Raw genomic sequence first — 20,886 nt, forward strand, 5'->3', positions numbered from 1 at the left:
TGCAGCTGTACAGTGCCATTTGGCTCACGATATATAGACCCAAGCCAGCAGCAAGAGGTTTTCCAACCCCAGTCCCCTTGAAGTGAATGGGAGTTGTGTGGGTTAGGGTGCCTCAGAGAAGCCCACAGGCAAGAGGTGAGGGCAGGGGTGGAGCGGGTTCACAGAACCCAGGCCGCGCCCAATCAGGGGCCGCTTTTCGCGGCCCCGACACACACACACCCAGGTCTGATGTCAGACACAGGGGTGCTGGTTTAGCTCCCGGGCAGGGGCCGTGCAGCCCCAGTTCGGGAGTTAAATGGCTGCTGCGTTCACAGCTCAGCCAGGAGCGGCTCTTCCCTGCCTTTAAGGCAGGGAAAAGCCACTCCTAGCTGTGCTGTGAATGCAGCCCCAACACAAGTCTAACTCCTGAAGGGGCCGTGTGGCCCCTTCAGGAGTTAAATGGCCGATTCACAGCGCTGGCCTGCCTCCCAACTCCCGAACAGAGCTGCTGGGCTCCGTTCGGGAGCCAGACCACGCCCCCTGCATCTGATGTCAGATGGGGGCGTGGCTAGCCCCCTGCGTCTGACGTCAGACGCAGGGGGCAGGGTGAACGGGGTTGCTGCTGCCGCACACGGGCTGCTTGCGGTCAGGCTCTGTACCTGGGTGAGGGCATGCCCTCTCTCTCTTGTTGCTCCCCTGCAACTGGTATTTAGAGGCTTTCCCCCTCTGAGCTGGAAGTGACCTATAGCCCTCAGACTAGCAGCCATTGATAGACCTGGCCTCCATGAAATGTCTAAGCCCTTCTTAAAGCTATCCAGGCTGGTGGTTGTCACCACACCTTGTGGCAGAGAATTCCATAGGTTAATTATGCACTCTGTGAAAAAAGTATTTCCTCCTGTTGGTCCTAATTATCCTGGCAATTAGTTTCATGGGATGACCCCTGGTTCTAGTGTTATGAGAGAGGGAGAAATTTCTCTTTCTCCCCACGCTCTCCACACTATGCATAACTTTATAAACTTGTATCATATCTCCCCTTAGTCATCCACAACTAAAGCCCTCACATTCTAAGTTGGTGCTTGCAAGAGTAAAGTTTGGGGGCTATATGAGCTTCTGATGGAAAAGCATTCCACAAAGTTGGTGCCACCACCAAAAAGGCCCTGCTCCTAGGACAGGGTGGGCAACCTGTTACTTTCTAGCTGTCGTTGGATGACAACTCTCATCATCCCCAGTTACAATTTATTGCTGTTGTGGATGATGAGAGTTGTAGTCCAACTGCAGCTGGACAGTAATAGGTTGTCCACCCCTGTTCTAGTGGATCCCTGCTGTAGTTGGAAAAGGCAGCTGGAGCAATGACAAATCTCAGAAGGTCTGGCTTGCCACTTCTAGGATGCTAGATAATATAGATTCTTGGTTTGATCCAGCAAGTCTTCTTTCTCCTCTATCCATCCATAAGCTACATAATCAATGATCCATCTTTTTATTCTCTCTCACCATATTTATTGGTCTTCTTCACCTCTTCATATGTCTTTCTCTTTTCCTCGTTCTCTCCCTTCCCCTCTCCCTCCCTCTCATTCTGTCTTACCTTCTGTTCCCTTCCGCCCATTGTTTGTTCAAAGGCCTAAAACAGTAGGTGCCCAGTTCCCTACTAAAAAGATGGCTTCCTCTCTTTCATGTTTATCATTGGCTAGTTTCTCCCAGTCAGGGAAGACAAATATTTTGTATGGCCTTAAACCAACACAAAAACCATCCTCGCTGGCGCCACACAGTCAGTTCTTTTCTTTTCTTTTCCCCCAGTTTCACCCTACCCCCATTTTTGACCAGTTCGGTCTCCCCAGCATCTTCTTAACCCATTCACTCTTGTGACCACTCTGAAAATAGGAACTGACAAGAAAGACTGCCATTTTGGACTAGAGGAGGGAACGGGTGAAAACTTCCATCCTTGAGGTTGAGTGGTTTTTTCTCTGTCTTTTAATTTTTTTTTCTCTTCCATTTGGCAGGTGGTTGATGGAAACCACATGACGGTTCAGCCCTGAAGTCGTTTTTTTTGGGAGTGTGTGTGTGTGTGTGTGTGTGTGTGTGTGTGTGTGTGTGTGCGTGTGTGTGCAGTTTGCTCTGTACCTCATTGAAACCAGCTTGCATACAAGGGAAGTCAACCCCTCGCAATTCCCTTCAGTACAGTACAGCCTCCTCCAGTCCTGTGAAGGGTTTGACACAGCTCCAGTCTGCTGGCAGAAAAACGAACTAGAGGAACAGGGAGGGAAACAGAATTTAATAGCAGAAGGGACAAGGCACTTGACTGGAGGATTGTGCCCAACACTGTGATACTCAGGACCAATTTCTGACCAAAGGTAGGTTTTATTCCCCCCCCCTTTCATTCTACATTTCCCCCCACTGCATGTGAACATTTGCAAAGTTTTTTTTTAACCGAGGTTATCCTTTTGATAAACGAGTTAAGTTCAATGGACCACACAGGTATTCCAGCCGTGGGACTGGAACCCAGGAGTTTGAATTTCCAGACCTATTGCTCTCGTTAAACCATACTTCCATTGCTCCTTTGCTCTATTAACCTATCTCCCCACCCCTCCGCATGAAAAACTCATTACATCCCATTCTCAACTAGGAATGTAAGTCTTGATTCTGTTCTACTGTTCTTCTAGCTATACCTGCTTACTGGCTCTTCCCCCCACTGTAATCATTAGAGACCACCCCTCAAACCCTCACCTCACTAACTGTTCATACTATTTGTTACTTCCAGAGCTGGGGAATGGACCCAGGAGTCCTGTATACCTATCTTCCTCCTCCTCCTTTCTAACCACCAGACTCTTCACAACCCTGAAACCTGTAGGTGTATGTGTCTAGATATGTCTATTCTGGTGAAGTGGTTGTCTATGGCTGTCACATCCCTACATTTCGACTCCCCCTCGCCTGCCCCTCAAACTGATGGGAATCGGAACTGTTAACAGCTTGCTCTTAAACTCCCTTGTTCTCAGGTTTCCGTTTGTTTCATCTGCTTGGCAGCTGCCTTACACTGTGAGAACAAGACTGGATTTCTTGGGTTTTCTCGCCTGCCTGGAACAGTCTGTGGCGTTTCCAGGCTGCCGCCGCTGCGGGCTTCCTTCTTCTTGGAAGGGAACTTTATAGATGCGTTTGAGGCTGCTGGGGGACTGTATTCAGACCTTAGCATCAAATGCTGCTCTTGCCCTTTTTACCAGGTTCCCCAGATTTTAGGATGCTTCCCTCAATGAGGTCGTGCACACCACCTCTGGCCGCCGCTCCCGAGGGCTGCAGGGAAGGCAGATGAGCGGTGGCCGTCGTGCCTTCGCCATGCCACATGCCCACACAAGCAGCAGCGCGGCGAAGGCTGAAGCCGGGAGCAGGAGGGCTCTCCCCCCCACCGCCGCATCCCATGCAATGAGTGCAGCTGCTGCTCGCATTAGAGCAGCAGCTGCACTCAGTGCAGCTGCTCCCCCCCCCCAGCTAAAGGCCGGGGTTAAAAGTTGGGTCGGGCGGGAGGGCAGAGCTGGGCTCGGGCTCAATCCTGGAGCTGCTCCCGAGCAGCCCAACTCAGGCTGGGCTGCCCTAGCTTGGGTTAGGCTGCTCGTGTGACTAGGCTTAATGTCTTTCTTTGCCCAAAAGCCAGAGGTGGCCCTGCCCGGAGGCAAGATGAGAAGGCTGCCTGAGGTGGCAGATTTCATGTGTCGATCAGGGAGGCAGAGTGAGAAACAAGAGAGATCTGAGCCATGGGGCCCGATGCACTGGGAAGTTCTTCTCTGCAAGCCCCATAAACCCCTCCTGTATTCTACCACGAAAACCACATGGCTCTGTGGTCGCCAGGAGTCGACACCGACTCGACGGCACAACCTTTCCTTTTTCCTATGCAAGAGGACTAGTAGTGGGGTTGAGTTGTGTGTTGGAAGAGCAGGGTGTCCTCTGGATTTCCTGCCTCCGATACCACAATATCTTGGCCTTGCCCTGTGACTAGTCCTCATTGTCCTGGCAGATGTGTACCCAAGGGCTAAAATGCATGTGTGAATGGAATGATTACAGGCCATTGCCAGGATTACAGGAGCTGGAATGGAGACTGTGGCCAGGGCCATATCTGTGCTGACCCGTTACATGTGCCTGTGCTGCGATGTGCCCAGGGAAATCGGTTGTGTGGAGAGAGCAAAAACATGTTGTGTGCACCATCCCCTGCTAAAGGGGTTTCTCAGTGGGATTCAGTCTTGAATACATTATTTATTATTTCTTGTTTATACATTCAGACAGGTGTTATTGACTGGTTTGTTTTATCCAGACTTCTTCTTCTTCTTCTTCTTCTTCTTCTTCTTCTTCTTCTTATTATTATTATTATTATTATTATTACATTTATGTCCCGCTCTTCCTCCAAGAAGCCCAGAGCGGTGTACTACATACTTAAGTTTCTCTTTCACAACAACCCTGTGAAGTAGGTTAGGCTGAGAGAGAAGTGACTGGCCCAGAGTCACCCAGCTAGTTTAATGGCTGAATGGGGATTTGAACTCGGGTCTCCCCGAACCTAGTCCAGCACTCTAACCACTACACCACGCTGGCTCCATGTAGTTTTATCCCGCTCTCCTCTACTCCCCCACCCCCAACAAGGCTTTGAGTACTTTGCACCTTAGCCCCACTCCAATAAAAGATAGATATTGAAACCTCTATACATTATATCAGTTGAGCAACTTGGCTTTATTCCTCTTATTTTGGATAATTTCTTTTATTTGGACATTCAGCAATCATTGCCCACTCATTTTCAAAAAGATTTTCTAAATAAAGCTGAATTCCACTTGTTCTGTGCTACCTCCCAAAGACAATGCAGTATACACCCCAACCCTGTTCATTGACTCTAATACTCTCACACCATCAACTTGGCAGCCCACAGCATTCTCACTGTCCTAAGAGGAAGAGCCTGCTGGCTCACACGAGAGGTACAGATCACCCAGAATTCTGTTTCCAACAGCAAGTCAAATACCTGTGGGAAGTCCACAAGCAGGCATTGTGCCCTACCCTGTTGTCTGTCATGGGTCTTTAATATTCAGGTATACTGCCTCTGGACATGGAGGTTCCACTTAGTTCTTATGCCTAATCACTATTATCTCCCATACATGCGTACAGTCCTCCCCGTGCTTGTGAATAATCTGTCTTGTGAGAGCCAGTTCCACGGGTTACTCATGGATCGCAGGGGGAAAGTCCTCTGTTTTGTCTATCTTGAACTCTTTCCCGATTACTTTTGTTGTCCTCTCACCCACTTCCCTGCTCCTTTTCGCCTCCATCCCAAATCGCTGGACCAAAAATGTTCCAAAATGGTTGAAAATATCCTTGAAGGAGTTTTCTTTTATTCTGCGCACACACACACCCACCCACACACACCCGCGGTGCATTGGTCACGGAATGTCACATCCCTCCTACAGCTGCGGGGGATGGTAGTGGGAGCACTTCCCCCCCCCACACACACCCATTGCCTCATTCTAATAGACCCTGAGATCCCCGTCCCTGATTGAAGAAATCCACCACTGCCTTTTTTGATCCAAGCCCGGCTGTTCGTTGTGGAATACAGCACTCTGCCGCCTCATGTTTGTCCAAAGTGAGCATGAAACATGAGCACAGCAGACTGGAAGGGTTTTTCATTCATAGCCAGCATAAATGTTTGCAAACCAGGAGGACGGCAAAATCTAGCAGCGTCTCCAGGAGCATCCTATTCCCACCCTTGGAATCAATCATAGGGGGAGGCCCCAAGAGGGAGAGGAACATAGGAACATAGGAAAATGCCATATACTGAGTCAGACTATTGGTCTATCTAGCTCAGTACTGTCTTCACAGACTGGCAGCGGCTTCTCCAAGGTTGCAGGCAGGCATCTCTCTCAGCCCTATCTTGGAGATGTTGCCAGGGAGGGAACTTGGAACCTTCTGCTCTTCCCAGAGTGGCTCCATCCCCTGAGGGGAATATCTGACAGTACTCACACATCGAGTCTCCCATTCATATGCAACCAGGGCAGACCCTGCTTAGCTATGGGGACAAGTCATGCTTGCTACCACAAGACCAACTCTCCTCTCCTGAGACCAGTTCTCCTCTCCAAAGGGGGGAAATGAAAGCACCTTCTGCTGGTTTAAGCAAAGCTTCCCTGATTTCTTCTTCTTCCAAGAATCGCGCAAAAGAAAAGGTGCTAGATGCAAAGAAAAGGCTTAGATGGAGGAAGAGAAGCGTCTGCCTGAAAGGCAAGAGGATGTGGGAGAGCTGGTGGCTGTAACGGAGCAAAAGGGAACGGCAGGCAGAGATTTACAAAGGGGGGAAATGAGTGAGGTCAACAGAGAAAGAAAGAGAGTGGGGGGGTTATTAAGTTCTGACTTCAAGAAGAGATCCGGCAGGCTCGGGCACCGAGGGCTGGGATTAAAGCACACATGCCCATCAAGCCTACCTCCTTCTACCATCCAGCCCCTGCCTTTGAGCCATGTGGTTGCCTTGGCACGCAGACTGCTGAGCTGGCAGGCATGGCCTACTGCCTGCCGGGGAGCCACTAGCTTGGCTCCACACAGCCACAGAGGCCAAAGCCACAGGGCTCCTCCCCAACCAAAGCGCGTGGCATTCAGACACCCCCCTCCCCGCCACAGTCCCAGCCCATGCCTGTTGGCTGTGTTTAGCTTAGAGGCTCTTCCTGGGATCATCTGGCCGTGGGCTGGCCAAAGGTTTGCCTGAGCCCCCCCTCCTCTATCCCTTTCACTCTCCATCACCCTGAGTGCAGGATTCATTCCCATCACCACCACCCTAAACTGCCCAGGCAGGCAGCATGGGAGGAGAGCTGGTCTTGTGGCAGCAAGCATGAATTGTCCCCTTTGCTAAGCCGAATCTGCCTTGAGTTGCATTTGGTAGGGATATGTGCATGTGCTCAAAAGGCGGGTTGGCGTCCGAATCACCAGCACAATCCCTTTAAAACCGAGGGCTTCCACAGCCCTTTTAACACAGAAGACAGCAGGTCCATCCCTGCTCCTCCTCCACTCACCATCTTTGCCATTCTAGGGGTGCTCCCCCCCCCAGCTATCATCATGTGCCAGCAGCTCTCTCCCCCAGCAGCCCCCACACAGCCCCAGCACATACATGGCCTCCATGCATCCCCCCAAACTTGGAAAATAGCTCATTTAAATTTCCTTCCTTCCTTCCTTCCTTCCTTCCTTCCTTCCTTCCCTCCCTCCCTCCTCTCTCTCTCTCTCTCTCTCTCTCTCTCTCTCTGTGCAGCCTGTTCATGGGGTGGGGGGTGTTGGCTGGTGCTCTGCCATCCCTGATAAATGGCCCACAGTGTGCCACCTGGAGGTTATTCACACATGGCTTTATGCCTCGGGGTATCTGAAGAGCTTCGCAGCAGATTTGCAAGATGTTTACTTCCAGGGATTAAATTGACAGTTCATATAGCTGCTGGTTCCTCCTCACATGCCCTGGCAGATCTTTTTCCTGTGCATGGGCACCTACCTGGTCTAGGTTTTCCCTCCAACCAGTCAGAAATCGCACCACAGAAGAGGCAAGAGAGCTTTTTAAAAATAGTTTGACAGCTAAGAGTGCAAGATCAGCATAACAAGTTGCCAAACAGCTGGATCAAACAGCAGGACACTTAACCCTTGCCTTTGTGAGTGACTGCCTTCATCACATAATGTTTACCTCCCGCCACCACCACCACAGACACACACCTAATAGAATCAGCTTAGACAACAAAGGGTTCAGGTTACATCCATTCTGCATATCTAAAGCCTATGTAAAACATAGGAAGACACACATTTTGCAGTCTGTGCTTGTGTTCTAACTCAGAAATTTCTCCCTGCCTGTCCCTCAACAGAGTATTAGCTAATCTGCAACAGCAGCAGCAGCAACAACAACAACACAGCATTTATAATTGCAAATCTCTTAGAGCAAGCCATACCCAAAACAGCTGTCAGACTCCCCTTCACTGAGTTTTGTAAAAACCCTATTTACTGGCATGACCACCCCAAACATAACAGAGAAAACTGCAGGGCATAACACAAGCCCCAGGTTATTTTTCAAAAGCCTCTGAAACAAGAGGATTTTAAAAAACCGGACATACATTGGACTAAGCCAGAATTTGCAGCCTCCATTCAGAGAAAATCAAAGTCCTGTCTGTCCTGGTCCCCAATAGCCTGCAGGAACCTTGGGGTAAATCCAGCTAATATGTGGACTGGCACACTCCAATCGAAATTCGATTGAAGTGGATTCGAAATAAAAGCCCTGTGTGAAAAGACTCCCAAAGAGGCCCACCCCCCTGCTTCATGGTCCTGCCATCAGCCCTGCAAGCTAGGATAGGAATCTACGGAGAAATGCTCAGAATTGCTCTGGATCCGGAGGGGGGGGGCATGTTCTTCTTTCTTGCAGGCCTGAATTGCACAATAGCCTCCCCTTGGTTGTGCCATCAGAAATGTATTTTCGTTCTCCAATGGTTACTTTGATGTCAGAGACAGAAGCCAACTTATAGTTACAGTCAGGGCTGGCTGAGAGGCAAAAGTCAAGCCTTGAGTTTTGATTCTTCTCACTGGGAGAGAAAGTGCAGTCTGGTGAGCTGGAGCTCAGATGACCAAGAGGCTGGTCTTCTGTCCATGAAAAGCAAAATCTGGCTTGATCCCACTGGCTGTCGCAAGGAAGGAGGCAGGGATAGAAGGAGCTGCGTGGAGCTGTGCTGTGTGTGATGTTTGGGGCACACTGGGAAGCTTTGCTGAAATTAATGTTTTTATTTATTTATTTACATTTTATATCCCGCTCTTCCTCCAAGGAGCCCAGAGTGGTGTACTACATACTTAAGTTTCTCCTCACAACAACCCTGTGAAGTAGGCTAGGCTGAGAGAGAAGTGACTGGCCCAGAGTCACTCAGCAATTCTCATGGCTGAATGGGATTTGAACTCGGGTCTCCCTGGTCCTAGTCCAGCACTCTAACCACTACACCACGCTGGCTCTATGGATAGGAATGGGGGAAAGAGCACTTGCACAAGAGAACTTCCTGGTGAACTGTGCCCTGTGGGCTAGGTCAGTGACCTTCTTCAGATGTTATTTGGAGAAGCAGCAGCACTCATGGTGTTGGCGCTCCGCTCTTCACACAAACCGCGCCGTAACCTGAGAAGCCAGCTGCAGGGCAGGACTTCTTACCTGCTTTTGGCACTGTACCCATGAGCGCCACTTCTGCAAATAACGTCTGAAGAAGGCTTGTGTCTCCCACTCTGCAGACCTTAATGGCATCCACATTCTCCACCTGAGGGAGCCACCTCACATTGCAAAATGGTCAGACCACCTCCATTCACAAATAAGAGACAGACATTGGCCCCTCAACCTAAACAAGAAGCCCACTCCTGGGTCTATGTAGCGAACATCTTTACTAACGAAGCACTGATGCTACAGAAGAAGCACCGGGGCCTCTGAAAAGTTCAGCTGGCTCAGCTCTACTGCTGGCTCAGCAGTGGAGGCAAATTTCAACAACCTTCAACTTTCCCTTCCTCAGGCGGCACTCTGGACCACCTGAAAATATGTCTCTGAGAGTCATGCAACCCTCAGGGGCATATTTTTGGGTGACACAGAAGGCTTCTGGGGGCAGCGGAGGTCCTTCACACACACACACACACACACACACACACACACACGCCGCATTAATCTGGATCTCTTCCAAAGCACCGGTGCTTCTCCTGTTGCAACCAGTGCTTCATTAGTCAGGATGTCAGCCAGTGAGACAAGTTTACAGTTCTTTACTTTACATTCCTTTGCACCGCTTTCAACATATGTTCAAAGTCAGAAGGGGGGTGGGAAATGTTCTATTACCAGTTTTCAAGACTGAAAAGAAAGTTCAAAGCTTGCTCTGTTTTGCTTTGCTTTTATGTTCTCATACTGGTGGGAGATAAGGCTGCCGATTTTAACTAATCTGCAGATCAACTGTGCTCTTGGCCAAATGGATCTGACCAAGTAGCTCTGATATTGCTCCTCTTTAAGGAACTTCAAGGAAGAAATAAACATTTAGAAGATTAACATGGATCATAGGGCTGCCAGTCTTCCAGGATTAGCCTGGAATCTCCCGTATTCCGCATCGCTCTCTAGATGACTCTTGGAAGCAATCCTGGAGAGATGAATGGTTTGATATTGCGAAAAATAGCTTCACTTAGAACAAGCAAGCCTAACCAGAAGGAATATTAATCGTGAAGAGATTAATAACTTTAAAACCTTGCATAGGGCTGTGATAGATCATACCTCCTAAAAAGGTACTGTGGGCAAACATGGTTACTAGAAGGTTTTATTTGATTCCTGCCAACTTTTCAACTAGCTCCTGTTTCTGTGCCTTGATCTGCAGACAATAACAGACTGATGACAGTGCTTATCTCTATGCTGTAGGATTGCCAACCAATCAGAAATACACTGTGTGTGGGGGGTGGGGAGGCTGGTCCAACTCACCTTCCCCCCAGACGATCACGTAAATGTTTCAGGGACTGCAAATTATCTGCAATGGGTGGCACAGTACAGAACTCCGGAGGCCAGGATGACACACCCTGGCCTCAGGATATCCCACAATGCACTGTGCGGCGCATTGGGGGATTCCCCCAGGAAGTGGCCACTCTAGGTGCCCATCTCTGTGTCCACTGGGGCTAAACACAACCCCAATGAACACATGATCCTGGAGCCCGGGTTAAGGGCTTGCTCAAGCCTTTAGCCCTGGCTAAAAGCCAGGTTAAAAAGCTTGGCGAGGTGGCACTGCCCCGCCAGGATTGGGCCAGATCCCGGTGGTTCTCACATGCAGCCTAACCCAGACTGGGCTTCCCTAGTCTGGGTTAGGGTGCATGTGAGAACAGTCCCACTTAGGTGTATGGATGGCTTTTCTGCTGAGCTGTACACCTGGACCTACCAAAATCTACCATCCTGGACCTGTTCTGGGCTTTGCTTCTATAATCGCTGTGCACTTCCTGGTCTTGCTAGGTGAAGAATTTTTCCCATGGTGGTGACTCTCCTCTCTCTTAGCAATTTAGCTAGCAGGAACTGTATCCAGTGAGAAACAGAGAAGAGAAAAGAGCAACACACAGCCTGACCAGAAATTAAATATTGTGTTGTATGAGCATACAAGTGCCTATACATGCGTACATGTGTTTGTGTGCATTACTGTACCTGTGTTCATTTTAGAAGTAAACCTGGGTACAGGCCCCTCAAGTGCAGGCTACAAACAGGAAGTGTGTTGCTGTATGCATTCAACATAACGTGTGAATAACTGTACCTTTATACAGATCGGTACCTGTAAAGACTGTAAAGGTAAAGTGTGCCGTCGAGTTGGTGTCGACTCCTGGCGCCCACAGAGCTCTGTGATTTTCTTTGATAGAATATAGGAGGGGTTTACCATTGTCTTCTCCCGTGCAGTATGAGATGATGCCTTTCAGCATCTCCCTGTATCGCTGCTGCCCAATATAGTAGCAGTGGGGATTCGAACCGGCAACCTTCTGCTTGTTAGTCAAGCATTTCCCTGCTGCTCCACTTAAGGTGTAGATTGTACATTCATACAAATGAATAGTGCTTGAATAGGGGCACAGTCACAAAAGAACTTGTAGTGATGTCATAGGCAATATCCAGTCGGTGTCAGTGAAACTGGCACAGTTCTCTTTCCACAGCCAAACACTGGGGACAGTAGCTGTAGCAGCAGAAACACAAGCAAGAGCAAACAGTATTTTCGAAAAAGGAAAGCTTGTGAAAGGCAGGTAAAAATGGTGCAACAAGACGGGCATCCTTAGGAGAGGCTGTTCTACAGCATGGAAGATTTAAACCAGTGCTCACTGGGGCTCAATCCTGGAACCTGTTCTTAGTATTTGGTCAGTCCTGGAACATATGAATGAAAAGGGCACCTCTGAAAACGTGCAGAGTGCAATTTCTTTTCTTCTAAGCACCTACAGCTAGTGTCTACTTTTTAATGTAAAGTTGTCATGGCTCCAGTCTGCCTGGAAAGCAATGCCTCAGATCTGCAAGTCCTGCTCTTAATTGTAGGGAGTGTAGACACATATATAATATCTGCATTGGGCACCCTGTGGAAGGGCACTCACCGCGTGTTGTTCAGATGTACCATCTCCTCTTCAGGACTGAGATCAGGGGAACCAGGAACCAGGGGTCCTTCAAGGTGGCAATAAGCTGAGCGATGTGAGATGCTCCAGTGCAAGTGCCAAGGGGGAGTTTCCTCTGCTTCCACACCGTCCCTCAGGATTCTGACTTCCTTCCCAGCGTGAATTCATGCTCTGTACAGAGGCAGATTAGGATCCCCACAGGATTTTTGCAGCACCCACCTGACAGCCAGCTCTTGCTTTCCAAGAAGAACCAGTCCTTTCCCCCATTCATCAGAAAAGTAGTACTTCTCGGAAACCAACAGCTAGCTATCTGGCAGGGGGTGCTTAATTTGCCTAAGGATTCTGCACTGTGTTTGAACAGCGCGTGAATTTGTCCTGAGAAGGAAGACAGAAGCCTGCGGGAATGTGTGGTGGGGGAGTAAACTTGCACTCTGAATTTAACAACATCTCATGTTGTACAAATTATTGTCATCTGGAAGGATGCCCGGTCTGCATGCCTGCAGCAAAGGCCAGTTATGAACAGTGCTTCTTTGATAGAACCTGCGATGTCACCAAACTGCATTTCCTTTATTCCCGATAAATTTCTCCATTATTTTAAAATTGTTCTGATTTTTAAAACAAGGGAGTGGATGTACCCTTACTTGAATAAATATACACTAGCTGGGCCAGGCACAGAGCACCTAGTTTGTCACCTGTCACCGTGCCCAGGCCCCCCCCCTGTCACCATTTTGTCGCCTGCCAGTTGCCGCTTCCTTTCCCCTGCCTGCCCATTGCTGCCTCGTTCTTTCCCCCACCTGCTGCTGCCTCCTTCTCCCCCCCCGCCCGCCTGTTGCTGCCTCCTCCTTCCCCCGTCCCCATCCGTCCCTGCTGCCTCCTTCCCGCTGCCGTTTTCTTGGCGCCATTTCTCCCCTCTGCCCCAGCCGGCTGGCCACTCCCACCATTTTCCCCCTCCCACCCATCCCATGGCTAGCCTATCGGGCAGCTCTCTGAACTCTCGCGAGAGCTGCCACACATAAGATTAGCCATGGGTATGCCTTAGCGAATTAAATATATAGAAGATATGGACTTTTCTACCATTATCTCATTTGTTCCAGGGCTGAGTTCTAGCACTGTGAAACTGGGTCTGGAGACTGAGCACTGGTTCAGACCAGAGCAAAGTTCCACACTTCTAGAATCATTAGACAAATGAAATATTTTTGACCCTCGCTGCTTCCATACTTACTAATCTCCAGGGTCGAGCTCTGGAGTAGTTCTGGAAGCAGCAGCTTGGCTGTGCACAGAGCTGGTTGGCTGGCACGCAGTGATGTCACTAAGAAACCTCCCCCAGTCTGTGAAGAACTTTTACATATTTTTTGAAAATTCCTTTTTTCATTAATAAGGTGTCAAATGAACTGATTTTTAAAAATAAAAACAAACAAATAAAAACAAGGCAGACAGCTCACCTACAGCATGGGAGGAAAGTACAAGAATTAAAATGATGCTGGCATCCAATTCAATGGTTTACCTGTCTTTAATTTCAGTTGTGAACCTGGGAGGAAGAAAGCCAGGCTTAGTTTGACTTCTGTTTTCATATGGCGCTATCTTCACATAGTGTGTGATATAGGGCACCTTTATGAGATAGCAGAGGGACGATATGTATTAGAGGTACATATTAGAGTGTGTGTATGTGCCTTGTCTGTCTGGACCTGAAATTTTATCACTTATTTATCAGGTATCTTCAGGGCACTGTCTGTAGCACTATGGGAAAAGAGCAGAATTGGTGGCCATGGGTGTGCCCACCAGTACTGACATCAACTTCTATCAGTGATCTAAGTTCCAGATACATCCACATTGTAGCAAAGATGAAAACCTGAGATTATTGATGGGAGTAATAGCTTGGACTAAGGAAGCCAACTGGCCCAGCTGTGCTGCCTTTAACAGAAGTCTGACATGTTGAAATTAACCAGGGTGCTTTCCAGATTAGACCCTGCAATGGGGTCATGTCGGATCTCGAAAGTGTGCTTCCACACTTCCTGAATTGTGACACTGCAGTCCCTATGGGGACAGCAGGGTGCTGTTCACATTGCCAATGCCTTGCCTCGAATTTAATCACTGTGATATAGAGCTAGGACATCATATATCTGGCGTAAGGAAGCTGCTGTTTTGTGGGGTTGTTGGTTGCTGCAAGAATGCTCCCCCTGCTGTTTACGTTTTCAATGAGACTTGCCTGAACAGAGGCATTTTGCTGCTGTTGAGCAGCTAGGCTGGAAAGCGCCCAGGTGAAGCTTTTCCCATCACTTGGTCTCTCCATGCCAAGAAAAACGTCATGGGTTTAATTTCTGCATATCAGGCTGCTGTTTAGAGCACAGGAACCAAGCCAATAAAGTTTGCAACCTTATTTGAGAGATGCTAGAGTGGCCAATAGCAACAGCTTGTACCTTTCTGGGAGCGTCTAGAATCTTTGAGCAGCAGTAATAGACCAGTTAATTAATTTCACCATCTCTGGTTCATGCAAGAAATGGGATAGGCTGTTTTGGTTGTATGATGCAAAATTTGCCCCTTGTAGGTTCGAATGAGTGGTTTGGTATGTGCAGTCAGTGAAACCTCGATTCATATCTACAACCATGGATGCCCAATGAATAAACCATTTTCTCTAAGAATCCATAAAAGAGACATACAAACGAGCTTCCTTGTGGGTTTGTTGTGAACACAGGCCAAGATAAAGACTGTAAAACACTCTGCATTTTCTAAGTGTCAAGGAAATGCTTACTGGTATTAATCAATGTTATGAATACTCTGTGCTTTTTTAAAAATAACATTCTGCTAGAGTCTAGCTGAACTCTATAACTTGTGTAAATGATGCAAATTGGGACATATTTGCATGATTTTCTGATGCTGCCTACATAAAACAAGCCATACTCTCAAACTGCTCCCCTTCATTTCAGTGAGGCTTATGCAGGACAGGAGAACTTCCCAGAACATTGTGCCCCCTGGTTACTTAGTGGGAGAGGGTGGCGTCATTTGGATCCTCCCCCGCACCCCAGGCACCAACGTCTAGAGCCTCGCTAGCAATGTTCCCCACTGCTTTCCTTTCCCACCACCTTCCCTGCCAGCACCTTCGCATACAGTACACACACACATTTCATCCCAAGCCTCACTGGACAGTCCTCCTTGCGTTTTGTCTCTGCCCAGTGCCCAATGAGGGAATCCAGATGCCAGGGAGGGAGAGTTTTCCACCAGCCCGGCGTCTGCTCTAAGACTGGAACGGAGAACTGGGCGTGACCCCCGTCTGTAATCGCAAACACTCAAATCCTGGGATATAAAGGCTGCTATTGTGGGCTGGGGCGGGGGGGCGCTGTGGTTTTGGAAGGGATGTGAAGCGCTTGGGCAGAGACTCTAACCTCCTGGAATTGTTGGCTGCTGCGGCCGGGGCAGAGAGCAGCCTTTACTGGAAGTAATTCTCCTCTTCCACGGATAGAGGAAAGAGACCAGCCAGCCCCTGCACTGTACCAGGAGAGATGATTTGCTGGACAGAGTAGTCACATTCTTCTCTGGCCTTACCATTGTGTCTTCAACAGCAGCCTGGCATGAAGGAAGTCAGCAGTTGAAGCTTTATTGGTGTGGAGATAATATGAGTGGGGAAGCTTCAGCTGCTGACTTTCTGCAGTTAGGCACAAGGACCATGGCCTGCAAAAAATGGTGATAACTCTACTGTGCAGCTGACTCCAGATTTACTCCACTGGAGCAGAGGACAGTTTCCTTGCCCAAGGCTGGCTTTTTATCTCGGTGTACGTATTTATTCTTCTGGTGTGCCACTGTTGCTTGGTGATTTTTCTGTTTTGTCTTTGATCATCAGCAATTAATTAGCTTTTAAATTATCCTTTGCACTTGGGGTGTAAAGTAAATCTGTTTGTAAACACGGCTGTTCACTGCCTTGAGCGTTTGCAGAAAGGTAGGATATACATTCTAATATAAATCAATATTATTTCGTGCCTGAGGTAGACAACTCAAATGTTGCCTTTCCTTTGCACTCAGTTAAAAAGGGGGGTGGGGAAGAGCTGACAATTTTCTGCCTTTTGATGTCACCTAACATCTGTGCCACTAGAGGCAGCTGCCTTTTCCTGCCTCATGGTTGAGCTGGCTCTGTGTGGGAGGAGCTTAGACGGAACTTCCCTGCATTGTCTTGGTATTTCATATGCAACAAACAATTGTGTAAAAGCCGCTCACTCACCTCCTGCCACTGGAAGGGATCCAAAACATGTCTTGTGTCCGGCCCCTGATCTTAGGGCCACTCCACACATTGTAATCTGTGTGCCGTGTCTGCACTAAGATGTCTTAAGTGTACACATACAATTAGAAAGAGTGGATTAATTGTTATTATTATTTTACTTCAGCCACCTCTCCCAAAGATTTCTGCTTGTGAAAGAGTATGTTAAACAATCAAATACACAGAATGAAAAAATAAAATTTCAAAACTCTATTATAACTCGATATAGCAGGGCTGGACAAATTGCCCAGGCACTAAAGAGCCATGGCACCTAGAAATTTAACTGTGGTTCCTAGACTAGGCTATTCAGAGCTCGAGTTCTTTATTAAAATCTTTATTTGTCACAAGCAACCCTGTTTCTGTTCTAAGTCTATTACTCATAATGGGGATAAGGAGAAGCCCATTTCCCCTTCCCCTCCTCAATGTCCATCACTAAGTCCAGTAATTCTGCAAGGTGTTCATAGTATGGCTCTAAATTTTTTGAAGTGACTCCTAAATCCAAATAAAATTTGCAAAGCAATGCCCAACAGAAAAATTCAACACATTATAAGGGTATTCACTGCACGCACAGCCTAACCCAGGCTAGGGCAGCCAACCTGAGTTAGGCTGTGTATGTGAAGTGCAGGGATCTGTGCGGATCCCGATGCTGCCTGCCCGCCTGACCCAGCTTTTTGCCCTGCCCTTTAGCCAAGGTTAAGGGCACAAGTGCATCCTTAACCCTGGCACCAGGATCTTGCAGCCCAAGCGGAGAGAGAGACAGGTGCCTAGAGTGCCCGTTGCATGGGGGTACCCCCCAATGCACCATGCTTGTCATACAGTGCATTGTGGGATACATGGAGGCCCCGGACACATTGTCCTGACCTCCGGAGAGCAGGAGCGCAGATTGTGTGGGAGTGTGGTCCACACTTCCCACCAACGTTGTGGGATTGCCTGGGGGGAAGGTAAGTTTGTGCAGTCTCCCGCCCGCCCACCCTCTCAGCTTCCTGGTCATGTGAATAGTCTTTACGACTTAAAAATAGAAGTGTACATGCCTCCAGAAAGGACAGGCTCAGGTAAGGCTTACTCTGGAGACAATTCCAGAGGATAGAATCTCCAGTGGAGAAGGTGTAATCTAGACCAGGGATTCTCGACATTGGGTCCCCAGATGTTATTGGACTTCACCTCCCATAATCCCCAGCCCCAGTGGCCTTTGACTGGGGTTTATGGGAGTTGAAGTCCAATAACATCTGAGGACCCAACGTTGAGAATCCCTGATCTAGACCACACCTCCATTACCCTGAAGTCCATGGGCAAAGGTGCTCCCCAGGAGGTATGCCAAGGAATCTCTCCTTAACTTGAGATGCTGGGTCAGTGGCCATGCAACATCTGTAAAGGCTGCTCACTGGCTCAGCTTCAACAGCTCCCTGCAAGGAAGGAACTATGAAGATTGATTGACTGAAGGTTTTAGGGGTTTCGCTTGTTTCTCAGGATTTGTAGGATGGGAATGACTAGAAGCTCAGGGTGAGAGCCTGAAGCCTGAACGAAAGTGGGCAGGCTATTTTCTGCTTGGCCCGATTCTGCTTTTACCTTTGCTTGCCCATTTGGCGCCATCTTTCAGCCACCAGGCATAGTAGCCAGGCTCTTCTCTGCTCTGACTCATTGCATGCCATACCCTGTCTGTACCAGGTGTCATTAGAGCCCACCCACTGATTTAATTCCTAGTATTCAACTCCCCCAGGCTCTGTAGACCTGTGGCAACCCTACTTATGGACGCAGCCTTTTCATTTCATCCTACAGGAGGCAAGGTCCTATCCAAGTGTACAAGGATCATGTCCATCCAGGGTTTTCAGGTCCAGCAAAAGACTTGAGGACCCCTCCCTCAGATACAGCATGCTTCTTGCACCCTTTCCTGTACATGCAGCATCCTAAAGCATCCTCCCTTCCTGGTGCTCCCTGGGGCAAAAGGCAACACTACGGGAAAGAAGGCTTCCTAAAATTTCAAGTCCAACACAATTTCTAGCCCACAAGCAGTTTAGGACAGTCATTTCCAAACAGGATTCTGGCCTGCATCTCTCTCTCTCTCTCTCTCTCTCTCTCTCTCTCTCTCTCTCGCGCGCGCGCGCTGAACCTTTATTATTCAGATTAAAAAATCAGTGACCAACAGTCAGCCAGACTAAACCCCTGCTAAGTTGGCAAAAAGGCACCTTTTAACGTGGTGATTTTTATTTAGCAGGGGGAGAGTAACTGGCCCTATCCGTCCTCAGCACACCATCCCTCCAGTGACTGTTGCTGGTGTTTCTCTTATGTTTCTTTTTAGATTGTGAGCCCTTTGGGGACAGGGAGCCATTTCTCTGTGTAAACCGCCCTCAGCCATTTTTGGAAGGGTGGTACAGAAATCGAATAAAACAAACAAACAAACAAACTGCCCATGAGTAGTCCCTGTGAAATTAATGGGGGAGGAACCCCCACCATTTGGTTTACACCCCTACAGGAGTGTTTGGCATGTCTGTGAGGGACAGTCCAGGAATTAAGCAGGGCTTAATGGAATAGGCTAGGAAGCCCCAAAGAGGAAAGGGAGGCATGGAACATGTCTCTTTATTCTTCTTTGTCCAGCTCTTGTCCTGAGACATTCTCAGACCAGGCTCCATTAATCACCAGATCCTTCCAGAGCAAGACTGCAGCATTTCTAGCATTCCTGCATTTGAACTCCTAGTGGCCCAGTTTCCCTCTTGGATCCACTCTCTTGCCCCGGGGAGATTCTTGGCTCTTTTGTCAGTCTCCAACTCCTGTATAGCTGGCTAGCACCTCCTGGAAGTTTCTTTTGTCCATCCCTGGCCCCCACTGTTTCCCTGCTGGGTCACTCATTAACCGTGATGGCCAAGCCTATCACCTCTTCTTAGAAGATAACTGCCCAGTATTATGTATTCTCCTCATCCAGATAAGCCTGTTTCCCCCTTCTGGCAACTTGTGTAATCCCATTCTTTCTTTCTGTTGTCTGACACAAGAAAGACATTCAGATGTTTGGTGACTCACCGGAATCCTGAGCCCATGTCTTGGACCCTATAAATAGGGCTTCCAAGCCCCCTCTCTCTGATCCTGGCAGGGCATCTCATCTTTGCTCTATTGAACACTTGGCTTCAGGGCATCTCACTCATAGGTAACTATGACTTTTTTTCCATCCCATTCCCAAAGCATGCAGGAGGATGTATTGTATGTGTGCATGAGTTCCAGCCAGCCAGAGGCTTTTAGGCACAGCCCAGCCAACGTCCCTGGGAAGGGTTCCAATCTGGTGTCTTTCCCGTTTCGCCAACCCAAGTCTCCAGAACCCATCTATGATGGGGTCCAGCAGCTTAACCCTCCCTCAGTTCCTCTTCAGTCACCCATTCTCTTGCTGTTGCTCCCCTGGCCAGCCAGGGACAGACGCCTCTGCTGATTTTACTTCCCAGAATGCAGCACTTCCCCTTCATTCACATGGCCTTACCAGCAGCCCTCCGCTCTTGGAAGGAAGCCGTTCCCCGCCCCCGTCTTTTCTAGTTAGCAGCAAAACAAAATTTTCTTCTCTTTCTCCATGCTTGCCTTCTCTGACTCCACTTCATAGCCTAGACCTGTCCCCTAACTAGGATCTCTCTCTCTCTCTCTCTCTCTCTGCTTTCCCTTGATCCTTGGTTGCACCCTACTTTCTACTGAGTACTCTTTATTTCCCTTTGTCTCTGGTTGCTTCCTTTCCTTCAATTATCACTTCTCTGACAATGATTGTACTTTGGCCTTGGTTGCTTCTCCTTTCCCCTCTCTCCCTCCATCTCTACTGATCGCTCTTTGGCCTTGGTTGCTTCTCCTCTCACTTTTTCTTTTTGCTTTCTTCCCCCATCTCTAATAGGAATGGTAGATTAATAAAGAGATATTTTAGAAAGAGAACAATCTTGCCTCTCGTGTGTTGCTCAGAGAGTCCGGAGTTGCAACTCCCCATAAGCTGACCACTTGTTTAAGCTACTTAAATGGAAATTTACCAGAAATAAGCCAGGCTCCTGCTCTGCAGAGACAGAGGGGATCCTCCAAAGTTTGGTTCAGACCCTAACTTGAGTTCTCTCTGGAAGCAGAGTGGTGGCAGCCACTACCGGACACAGCACAGGAGCAGGAGTGAGTGAGTTCAACTGCCCAAACTCCTGTGGGTTCCTTTACATACTCTGATTCTGCTTCCTCTAGATCGCCTCAGTCTGTCCCTTAACTAACTAGGGCAACTCTCTCTCTCTCTCTCTCTGGGTGTTGGCTCTCCTCACTCCATTTCTTCCCTGATCCCTTCTCTGACACAGATTATTCTTGGGCCCTGGCTACTGCTCTTAATCTTTCCCCTTTGCTTCTTTCTTCCTCTATCCTCAACAGGACTTAGCCTTAGTTAGTAATTTAGATACCAGCATGGTGTAGTGGTTAGAGTGCTGAACTAGGACCGGGGAGACCCGAGTTCAAATCCCCATTCAACCATAAAACTAGCTGGATGACTCTGGGCCAGTCACTTCTCTCTCAGCCTAACCTACCTCACAGGGTTGTTGTGAAAGAGAAACTTCAAGTATGTAGTAAACTGCTCTGGGCTCCTTGGAGGA

The 20,886-nt window shown here is 48.5% G+C and overlaps 1 protein-coding gene across 4 annotated transcripts in view; it reads left to right on the top strand.

Annotated features, from left to right (window-relative positions):
- The window catches only part of BGN (biglycan), a 107,793-nt gene that overhangs the window by 43,752 nt on the left and 43,155 nt on the right, over window positions 1-20,886 (top strand). For 2 of the 4 annotated variants that reach the window (XM_053297576.1, XM_053297577.1), the window contains exon 2: window positions 1,977-2,327. The exons of 1 other annotated variant lie outside the window; for it this stretch is intronic. The gene's annotated coding sequence lies outside the window, so the exon portion shown is untranslated. Of the gene's footprint in view, window positions 1-1,922; window positions 2,328-20,886 lie in introns of those variants that run through there. One more of the 4 variants, XM_053297575.1, reaches the window with a different exon arrangement.

This window comes from Hemicordylus capensis, chromosome 2, assembly GCF_027244095.1.
Source record: "Hemicordylus capensis ecotype Gifberg chromosome 2, rHemCap1.1.pri, whole genome shotgun sequence".
NCBI classification, from domain to species: Eukaryota; Metazoa; Chordata; class Lepidosauria; order Squamata; family Cordylidae; genus Hemicordylus; species Hemicordylus capensis.